Source organism: Medicago sativa, chromosome 3 (genome assembly GCF_051527215.1).
Source record: "Medicago sativa cultivar Bolivia chromosome 3, Bolivia_mono, whole genome shotgun sequence".
In the NCBI taxonomy this organism is placed as follows: domain Eukaryota; kingdom Viridiplantae; phylum Streptophyta; class Magnoliopsida; order Fabales; family Fabaceae; genus Medicago; species Medicago sativa.
Window position 1 is genome coordinate 4,330,799 of NC_140751.1, and position 11,077 is coordinate 4,341,875.

The 11,077-nt window shown below is 34.8% G+C and overlaps 1 long non-coding RNA gene across 1 annotated transcript; it reads right to left on the reverse strand.

Moving 5' to 3' along the window:
• Window positions 1-837: 837 nt before the first annotated feature.
• Window positions 838-3,268, reverse strand: LOC146935054 (uncharacterized). Its single transcript, XR_015033061.1, has 2 exons — window positions 2,763-3,268; window positions 838-1,034 (listed from the first exon to the last, which is right to left on the reverse strand). It is a non-coding gene; the product is annotated as an uncharacterized LOC146935054 (long non-coding RNA).
• Between the last annotated feature and the right edge of the window lie 7,809 nt (window positions 3,269-11,077).

Genomic DNA, 11,077 nt, shown 5'->3' on the forward strand with positions numbered 1-11,077 from the left:
ACATGCTTAACTTTGAAGAGGAGCTATTCCCTTTTAACCGATATACATACTTGCAATACCGCTACATATCCGCAGAAAATCCTTGGACCTCTTGACATTAACTTGTTCCGCTTCTTCGAAACACCAAACTTGAATCTTCAATTAATCTTTTCAAGTATTACTTGAACATCACTACCTTTTTCGAATACCGGTAATCATACTCTATGCTTCAATCATTACTTGAATCACAATAGGAAACCTTCTGAACCTAACATGTTTTCCAATATCATCATTCATGCATTCTTAACCAATTCATATATGGCAACTCTTGTCTTTCTCATCTTACCTTGGTGGAGATACATACTTAAAACTTTTACCTTAGCCAACACTGACTATAAAAACATCCATACTTACTTATCACATCAAGAACTCCTCGCTTGTCTTATGATGCTTTCTTGTTAAACTTGCATTACCAACCGAAAATTCTTTCACACTAAAATTCCATGTTTCGTGATTAACGATTAGCTCCCATGGCGCTACTCTGATTCCCACTTTTACTTGCTTTGTTCACCGGCCACCTTTTAGCACGATCAAACTTCTTCACCACATACTTCGTTCCTCCTGGGTTCTATTCAGCTCTCAGGCATCCATTCTAATCGTTGAATGCTAAATTGAGTTGATCAGGCTCAACTAACAACAACAACTAGAACATTTACCCGGAACCCAATGGTCCCACTACCTTTGTTGTAACTTAATGACCCAAGGCACGGTCTGAATCGACCTGCTCTGATACCAATTGTAACACCCATACCAGACGTATCTAGAAAGTCTGGCACGAGCGTTAATATTAGTACTGGATACATTAAAATATACAACAATTAAAAACTTCGAATGAATAATATTTACATCAAGTTACGTTCGTATAAATAATAATACAACACAACTCATCCATACATAAAATACATCCTTGAAGTCCATTACGTCCTGCGGCTTTACGAACGAACCCTTAAAGTAATATCCATCCGGCTCCGAACATGCATAAACATCCTGCTTATCTGAAACAAATAAGGATTGGGATGAGACATAATGTCTCAGTGAGTTCCCCTAAATCCTAGGCTATAGGCAACCTCAAGGGGAAACCTACGGTTACCACGTGTCTACATTACAACCTGGCGGTTGATTATACGTGTGTGGGGACTTGTATACTAGACGGTAGTGCATACTAGAGTCGGCATAGTCTTCTTTCACATGTTATAGGCTTCACATCCTATACGTGTCATGGCGGTCGAGGGGGAAATCTAAAACCGCATTGCCAAGGATACGCTTTACGTATCGAGGCCTAAACATAACATAATCATGGCACGATTCTAAACCGGACGATAAGGGGAAACCTAAGATCGTCATCGGTATCATGTTCATAGCTTGCTCTAAACATAACTTGTTCTTGTTCTTACACATATTCATACATGGCTCGATCATGAGCATAAACATAACCATAATCATAATCGTAACATTCATAAACGTACTTAAGTTCATTCATATTGGTTAGCGTTGAACAAACAATGTTATCTTGATTCATTTTACGGATAGTCCCGGGTGGAGTAACCCCGAGTACAATCCCATACATGACCGATGTACGTACATCGGACTCCCTCGGTGTCGTGCGGGTCCCTTGCGGCTTGAACCGTTCCCCTTAGGTCGAGAACCTCCCGTATCCCCCTGGCGTGGATAACAAGAGACACGAGCACCTACGTCTTGTTTACTCAGTGACATGCGGGTCCCTTACGGCTTGAATCGTTCTCATCATGAGAACCCCTTGTATCCCCCTAGTGTGGATATCAAGAGACATGTCACCTACACATATTAAATCATGGTCTTGTCGTGCATAAGTTAAACATATTTATATATACTTGCTTATTTATTACCTCGGACCCTTGAGTCGATCCGTTTAGCGGTAATCCTATACTTGTTCATGCTTGCTAAAACTTACTTGATCATATGCGAAGAGAATATACTTCGCGTCTTATCCTACCTAGGATTCTTACTTAACTTCTAGTTCTCGACAACTAGTCGAGGCTCTAGTTATTTCCCTTACTTAAAGAATATCTTGCTACCCCATTTCATATTGCTTAACATTCGCTCTTGCGTATCATCTATAAACAATCATTGTTAATGATTTGCCATGCCTCAATCTTGTTTAGAACCTTGTTTGGAATTGTACATTAAACACTTGGAATTGACAGGTTCATTTTTCAATAAAAGTTTGCAAGAAACGAAGCTCAAAATACATTTCGGAACCTCCGGAACGTTTTAGAACATTTTCACAAAGTGCTGTATAAAGCTGTGAACATTTCAGAACGTTTTCATAATAAGTGCTGTCAAAAGCTGCCTGGACGCTTTGAGGACGCTTTTGAGGACGCTTTAGCGTGCTGTGGACGCTTTTGGGACGCTTAAGCGTGCTCCTAAGCGTGCAGTTCAGTAGCTACGACATTTTAGACGCTTTAGCGTGCTGTGGACGCTTAAGCGTCCTGCCATCAGTCCAGAAGTGCAGAAAACGTATTTTTACATAAAAATCTCCAAATCCAAGTGTTCTAATGCATCCTACACTTCCAAAACATCATACAAACAGCTTATATCATATGCATGGCAACAATTAACAATAATTGCTCATAAATGACACAAAGGGGCAACTAGAACCCTAAAATTACATACTAACAAATTCATGATTTTCTCACAAGAAATTGCATAACCCAAGGGAGGGATAAGCTATCTATGGAACTCACCTAAACATGTTGTGATCTTGATTTCCAAGCTTCAAGCATCATCTTCACTATTCATGACCAAACCCTAGTTCTTGATTCACTTGCTTTCTTTGTACATACCATTCCATTCTTGTTGTTTTCTTGCAATATAAAGCTTCATGATCCTTGCTTGATCATCTTGTTCCAACCCAAAGCTTCCTCACCAAAACCCTAACTTATTAATTCAACCAATCTTCCAAACCCTAAGCCAAACCAAGCTTCCACATGACCATGTTATCTTGAAAGGACAAAGATTAGAGCCTTGCTAATTGAGGAAGAAGATTTGCAAAGGTTTGATGAAAAGAAGAAGAAAGGGGGCGTGAGAGAAAGAGGGAAGGAGAGAAGAAAGTCTTTGGCATAAGAGAGAGAAAGAAGATTGGAAAATAAGATATTTTGGGGTGCCATGACCAATTAAATATCCTTTCCACATGAATTTACCATTTTGCCCTTGCCTTGAACGTGTTTAAAACGACTCTGATACTTTTCTTGTAAAAAGCTGACATCTCATAAAATATTTTCCATAAACTTATTTTCCTTAAACTTTAATCCTTTGGCACGATCGACTGATAATATTCCGATATTGTCAGGCGGGATATTACAAAAGTCCTCTAGTGACGAGTGTAATTGCTGCTGCCATGTTATTACCAATTCCCTTATTTCATGGTAAGTAAAGTGTAGTATTGTTGAAAGGTCACATATGAAGGATTTTTGCGAGGAAAGTCTTGGTATTTAAGAGATCCAAGTGACCCACCACTCTTTCATGGAAACCCCTTTCCTGTACCATTTACTTTGCAAATTGAACTCACTGCTTAGTAAAAACAGAAATAATAGATTAAATAGCGCGAGACACACGTAGAAGAATAAAATTGAGCAGAAAACTTAGTTCCAACTTCATAGGAGGAAGTAAAGACATAGAGAATAATGGAGTGAGAGAGTTAGTTCAGATTTAATAGGAGCATGGTAAGTTAATGGACGAGATAGTCATGAGTTAGTAGGAGAACAAAAAAGAGTAAAATTGAATAAGATATTTCCAATTTAGTAGGAGAATGAAGAGGAAGGGGAGCAAAAAATATAGGCAAATAAGAGGAAGACAAAGAGTAAATATTAAATATGATTCAGTATGATTAAGACTCCTTTATTTTGGAAGTTTGGAAGTAAAGTTATATTTTAGATAAATCAAGTTTGGAAGGCAAACAAACCTGCCAAAGGCGAGATCAAACAAAAGGAAAAACTCAACAAACAGCACGCCATAATGAAATGTAGAAAGCAACGGTTCCGCCATTAAGCGCCAGAAGATAAAACGCGGAGTTATCCTAACCGTTCTCGACCTTTGAGATTAGTCGTGCTTGGGGGGCTGTGGACCGTCAGTATATTCCTAAAGACCTAAAAGACCTCCAGAAGGGCTTTCAGACCCTCTCGCACGCCTCAATGCCCTCCATAAGGGCTCTAAGGCTCAAGGCGCTTCCTCCCAAGGGCGCCGCCTTTATCCGCTTCTAGAAGTCTGTAACACCCATACTAAACGTATCTAGAAAGTTTAGTATGTGCGTTATCTTTAGTACTGGATACATTAAAATTTACAGCAATAAAACTTCGAATGAATAATATATACAACAAATCACGTTCATACAAACAACTTTACAATACGACTCGCCTATACATAGTAAAAACATCCTTAAAGGTCCATGACATCCTGCCACAGGTACGAACGAGTACTTACTGAAATATCCATATGGCTACAAGCTTGCAATACCATCCTGTTTATCTGAAACAAATAAGGATTGGGATGAGACATAATGTCTCAGTGAGTTCTACCTAATCCTAGGCTATAGGTAACCTCGGGGGAACCTACGATCACCACGTCTCTACAATACAACCTGACGGTTGATTATACGTGTGTGGTCATGCTTACCTAGACGATCGTGCATACTAGATCCGTCATAGGTTCTTCTTAACTTGTCATAGGTCTTACTTACATCATACGTGTCATGGCGGTCAAGGGATCCTAGGACCGCTAACTCAAGATACGCTAAACACATCAAAACTTAACATGCTTATACATGACACGATCCTAAACTGGACGATCAGGGAAACCTAAGACCGTCATCGGTATAGCATTCATAACTTCCTCTGTTGCATAACCTGCACATGTCTTGCATCATATCATAAATATGGTCATATCGTATCATACATAGTCATATTCATGCATTCATTCATACATTCATTCATTAGGTTAGCGTTGAACAAACAATCATTATCTTGATTCATTTTACGGAGAGCCCCCGGGTGGAGTAACCCCGAGTACAATCCCATACATTACCGATGAAAACCTAGCTAAGGTACATCAGACTCCCTCAGTGACGTGTGGGCCCCCCTTGCGGAGCTTATCCCGTTCCCACGAAACCTACATCTTGCTTACTCAGTGACATGCGGCCCCCCTTGCGGAGCTTATCCCGTTCCCATGGTGAGATACCCTTGAGATCCCAACCATGAATGGATCACAAGAGACATGGCACATACATCATTCATTATAGTATTGGTCTTATACATTCATGAAATGTTAAACCTATACATGCTTTCTCATTTACCTCAGATCCTTGATCGATCCGATTAATGGTAAACTACATACTTGTTCATTCATGTTCATACTTATTCATAGTGGAGAGATTAACTTATCAATCAACGGCTTAACATCCTTGCATAGTCATCTTATTCATGTGCGAAAAGAATACACTAATCGCTTCACGTCTTAACATACATAAGTTTCATGCTTAACATTCTAGTTCTCGACTAGCTATGTCGAGGCTCTACATTCATTCCCTTTCTTAGTTCATTGCTACCTGAACATTCATGCTTAAACACTCTTATGCCATTCTTGATGCATATGTTAATTTGGCCATGATTTTCATTTCAAGAATTGTTTGATGTTATGTGCATTGATTAGATGTTGTTTTGGGGTTATAAGGTTGTAAATCGATGAAAGAAAGGCTTTGGAATGCACCACCAGCCCTAAAATGAGCTAACAAGCCAAAAGGAAGTTGGCCTGGGCAGAGACCTGGGCAGGTTTTGGAAATTTAGCTATTAGCGAAATATTTAGCTAATAGCGACTTTCATCTAGGCAGGTTCTGGAAATTTTGCTATTAGCAAAATATTTAGCTAATAGCGAATTTCTTCGGGTCTGTGGTGCAAATTTTGCAATTTTGACCCAAAACTCATCCAATTCGATCCTGCAACGCACTATGAACATCCAGCAACTCATATAACATTATAAAACATCTTTCATGGCAACTTTAACATAAACATAACAAGATCAATGACAAGGGTACTAAAATCATACTTTTCTAAACTTAACATAATTCATAATTCTCACAAGAATTTTCACAACTCAAGGGTGGGTAAACTATATCTATAGAACTCACCTAACATGTTTCTGTGATTTCTTCAAGCTCCAAGCTCCCCAAGTTCAACCCTAGCTTTCATTCATCCATGGTGCTTAGCCCTTTCAACCAAACCAAGCTTTAATCCTTTCTTCCATTTGATTCTTGTTTGCTAACCTACCAATACTCATGCTTGATCACTAATTGCATAAAACTTGGGATGATAGATGATTTAGAGAAGGGAGGGGCGATGTTGTAGAGAGAAGGAGGAGACAAACTCTTGTTTCAAACCTAGAGAGAGAAAGTGTTTGGAAAATGAAGGAAAAATGGCCCTTGTGGCCTTAAATAGCCCTCATGGCTTTTTACCACTTTGCCCTTCGCCTTAATTGTGTTTAGCCTGACACTGATACTTAAACCCATACTTGACTGATATCGTTTGATAAACATTCTCCGTCATACTCACTTTCCATGAACATTTGTTCGCTGGCACGTTTGACTGGTAATATCCCAATACCGACGAGCTGGATGTTACAAAGTCTCTAGAATATGCCCTAAATATCTAAATACCCTTGTTACTTATTGCCTAAGTAACCATAAATTAGGCTCATAGAGGGCTATAAATACAACCCCTGATAGCCTTCTCAGGGCATGACCAATATAATACAAACCCTAATTGTGATTATTGTACTTTTGCAAGTACAATAGTTGAAACCAACCCAAACAAATTCCAAAAAGAACACAATCAAAATCATATAATAAATAGACAAAATTAGTTTCATTCAACTGATGAAAGAAAAATAATCTAAACACAGTTAGAATTATTGTTGATAAACAAGTGATATTAAAGTTTAAGAGTTTCATAAAAATAAAACAAAATTCCATTATCCAATTAAAGAGTTTAGGAATTCATAAGATTAAACAAAATCTCAAGAAATATACAAAGAAATTTGATGAAAAATACTCAAAATAAATAGTAATTATAAAACATTCTAAAGATTTGTTCAATACAAAACAAATAGTCTACTTATACTTGCATCCACAAATTCCCAATCACAATCGTCCCATTCACAAGTGGTAATTGTGCATTCAAAATTGACTTCATAAAAAATGTAGAATGTCAAACTCACTTTCAATTTGTGCGATCAAAATTGTTTACCGTAAAAATAATAATTTCAAGTGTCTTTATAATACTCCGTACATGTTTGGTATAATAACGAGTTTATCAAAATCATGACATTTGTCAGGTGCCTAACAACCATTATTTGGCTTATTACCACCTTTTTAACTATAAAATTAGGATATTATGTTTATACGAAACTAATTAGTTTCATATAGCTAAAATTCATATTTTTGCTTCTATTTGAGAAACCAATTTGAGTTCTAACACAATATTATTTTGTTCTAGCTAGATAATTGGTCTTGTTAAAATATAATAGAGGAGCTAAAATTATTAACTGGTCTATATTATATTTTAGCCAATACATTTAGATAAAATTTACATTTTAACTCTTTATGACTTTCTCTACTATACAAATCATATTAGCTTTTACATGACTTACAAATGATGATAAGGTCACAAAGGAGCTAAAATATGAGTTTTAGAACAATTTTTAAAACAATACAACACACCACATACACTACACATCGAACCGCCATACAGACGTAATACCAAATAAAAAAAATGTTACCCTTTAAGCAAATCACAATTAACCATATAACTGACTTTATAAATAATTATAATTAAAGTCGAGCATTTATAATAATATGATAATTATTATTGTTTGTAATAGTTTTCTTCTTCCCCAATATTCATATCTCTTTTATCCTTCTAGAATACACTTTTTTCTATTTTTAATTTGATATTTGAATGGTTTGTCAATTCATATATATTTTTTTTATTTTAATGGTAAATTTATGGATGATTATTTGTAGGAATTTTTGAATTCTTGTTACTTTTTTTTTGGTGGTGTCCGGGATTCGAACCCGGACCTTGCATACATTATGCATTGTCCTTACAAACTGAGCTAAGCTCACGGGGACAAATTCTTGTTACTTTAAAATAATGATAAATTGTTATGGTAGTAAATTTTAAAGAATTTGAGGATAACTATTTTTTAAACAATATTGAAGGTGATATTGTATTTTAATGGATGCTAGTAAAAATCTAATTAACACTATCATGCAAAAAAAAAAAAAAAATTTGTCCAAACAATAATTTTCAATGTAACCTTTATATTTTAATGTTATTTAAAAATTTATTACCATAACAGATAATATATTATATTTAAGTAACAAATCTGAAAATTTTAACAAACATCCATACTTGGATTTCACAATAGTAGAAAATATTTATGATTTAACAAACATTTGAAAATCAATTTAATTTAAGTAACAAATCTGAAAATTTTAACAGACATCCATACTTGGATTTCACAATAGTAGAAAATATTTTATGATTTAACAAACATTTGAAAATCAAGTTAAAGATATAATATTAGTGCATTCCATAAGGATAAAGTAGATTTGTGAATTGTCGAGAAAGAAAATAAATACAATGAATAATTAGCTAATGCTTACTAAGCAAAAACTCTGTTGTTAATGTTTATCTTTTTAGGTGTGTCAGCGAGATACTTAATTCACTTAATGGGTTGGTTTATTGTTTTTGTTTTTGGGTTAGAATTTAGTATAAATAAGACCCTTACTCCTTCAATTAGATACACAGTTTCAAAGTTAAAACTTATTACGTAATTGCGTTGGTCTTTCTTTTGTTGTGTGTTACTGCACTCAGGTATAATTACATAGTCTTTTCTCTGTTTCTTGCTTTTTTATTTTTTTTACTTTAAATTTGAATATTGTAATTTAGTTTGCTTTTGCTTGTTTGTGTTCGATTGAGTTTGTAATTGATGGGTTGACTAAGTTAGTTTTTTTTCCTTGGTATTTGAATTTTGTTTTTGTTTTTCATTAGTTTTATACTCTGATTTTGCCTTTGGGAGTCAATTTAAAAAAAAAATAATTTTGGGGAAAATGTTGTAGTTTGGTGATACAATTTCTTTAGTTGAGAATGGTGAATACCAGGCCTTGTTGTCCAAGAGGTGTTAGCTCACTAATAAGAGCTGGATGTTATAACCTCAAGGGACATGGTGAAAAAAGTTATGATCTTCTTATATTGTTAAATTTTTTTACTAGGAGAAAAGTTGTCTCTCGAAGAGCATGTACAATGTATTCAACGTTGGGAAGACACATTTTTTTGTGTTATTATTGTCAATTTAGGGTCATTTTTTAATTTGTTTATGTTTTTTCTTCTAATTTCTTGATGTTTAGTTGTAGTGTTTCTGCTTTTATTCTTTAGTTTTAACCTTTAGTAAGTGTAAGTTTGTTGCTATGTTATTCCTAATCATTTTTTAAAACTTTTTCTACACATTTTTTTTTATGAATAATGAGTTAAGATTCGTCATTTTAATGAAAATTAAATCAGTCATGAGATGTTTATTTTGAAGCCTTTTTTGAGAGCATATGAAAAGTTGTAGAGATAATTTTGTTTTGTTGGAAAGTTGGTGCCATCAAAGGCCGCTACAATATAGTTTATGATTATGAGTTTATTACTTGGACTTTTTGTGTAGAATTGAATAGCATAAATGTCCACATTCGGCATATTGATAAATTTTCTAGTACATGCAACAATATAATGTAGAAGTAACCTTTAAAATATGTTTTAATGTTATACTCCCTCCGTCCCAAATTATATGTCATTCTAGCTAAATATGTTTGTCCCAAATTATGTCGTTTTACAATATGAAATGAAACATTAATACTTATTTTTCGTTTATGCCTTTATTATTTATTACTCAATCTTTTTCCAACTCTTTCATTTATCTTGCTCATACCATTAACGAAGAATATTTTTGTAAAATGACTCATTTTTTCTTTTCTTGATACAACATTAAATAATTTATGTGAAATTTCCAAGGTGACTTATAATTTGGGTAGGAGGGAGTATTCATTTATCTTTTAGTTGTATTATTGCAATGTTTTGCTTGTGCAATTGTTTCTAGTTATTTGTTTTGCTCTACAAGGAATTCTCTTATTGATATATATTTATCTTTATTATTATGTCAACATTATATTATCACGATGAGCACATGATCCTTTATACCAGTTCAACATTCTCAAATCTTTTAAACATCTCAGGACTGCCAGACATTCTTGTTGCTTAAGATCTATAGTTATATTTAACTGTTGCAACTAAGCTTTTATATTTGGATGTATGCATATTTATAGTCATCGAGTAGATAGAAATGGACGCAAAACCCACCAAGGTATTGGATGGAGCAGCAGACAATCTGAAGCAAAAGCAGGCTACCCGATATGTTGCACATCTGAATGAAGTTTTGGCACAAACTAGTGTTCCTGCAAACACACGAAGAATACCAAGATCCCCATGGATACCTTTGCGTGTGCTTGTAGGTGCCGTCAGAAACATAGTTCCTCACAATATCATGTTTCAAATCATTCGCCATTATGAACAATTTATGGTATGTAAAGTAGATCCAAGAAATGCATATGTCTTAAATGATAAAATATCTCTAATGTATCATATCGTACTTGTGTAGTCAAAGAAGATTACCCGTGATGATTTCGTTCGGCAGCTGAGGTTGATTGTCGGAGACGAGATAATGAAATTTGCAATAAATAATATTAAATTGAAGGTACCAAATTTATTTATCGTAATTTTTTTATTTGGTTTAGTACTATGATATGTTTTCTTGTGTTGTGTTTATACCTCCCATCAAAATCACTCTAAGTTGTAGTTACATATCATATGCTTAACTTTTGCATTGTGGAATCATATGAACTATTTCTTGCAATTTGATTATGTCTCCTAATGTTTATTTGGCTTATTGTAGGGACCATACAAGCCGATCA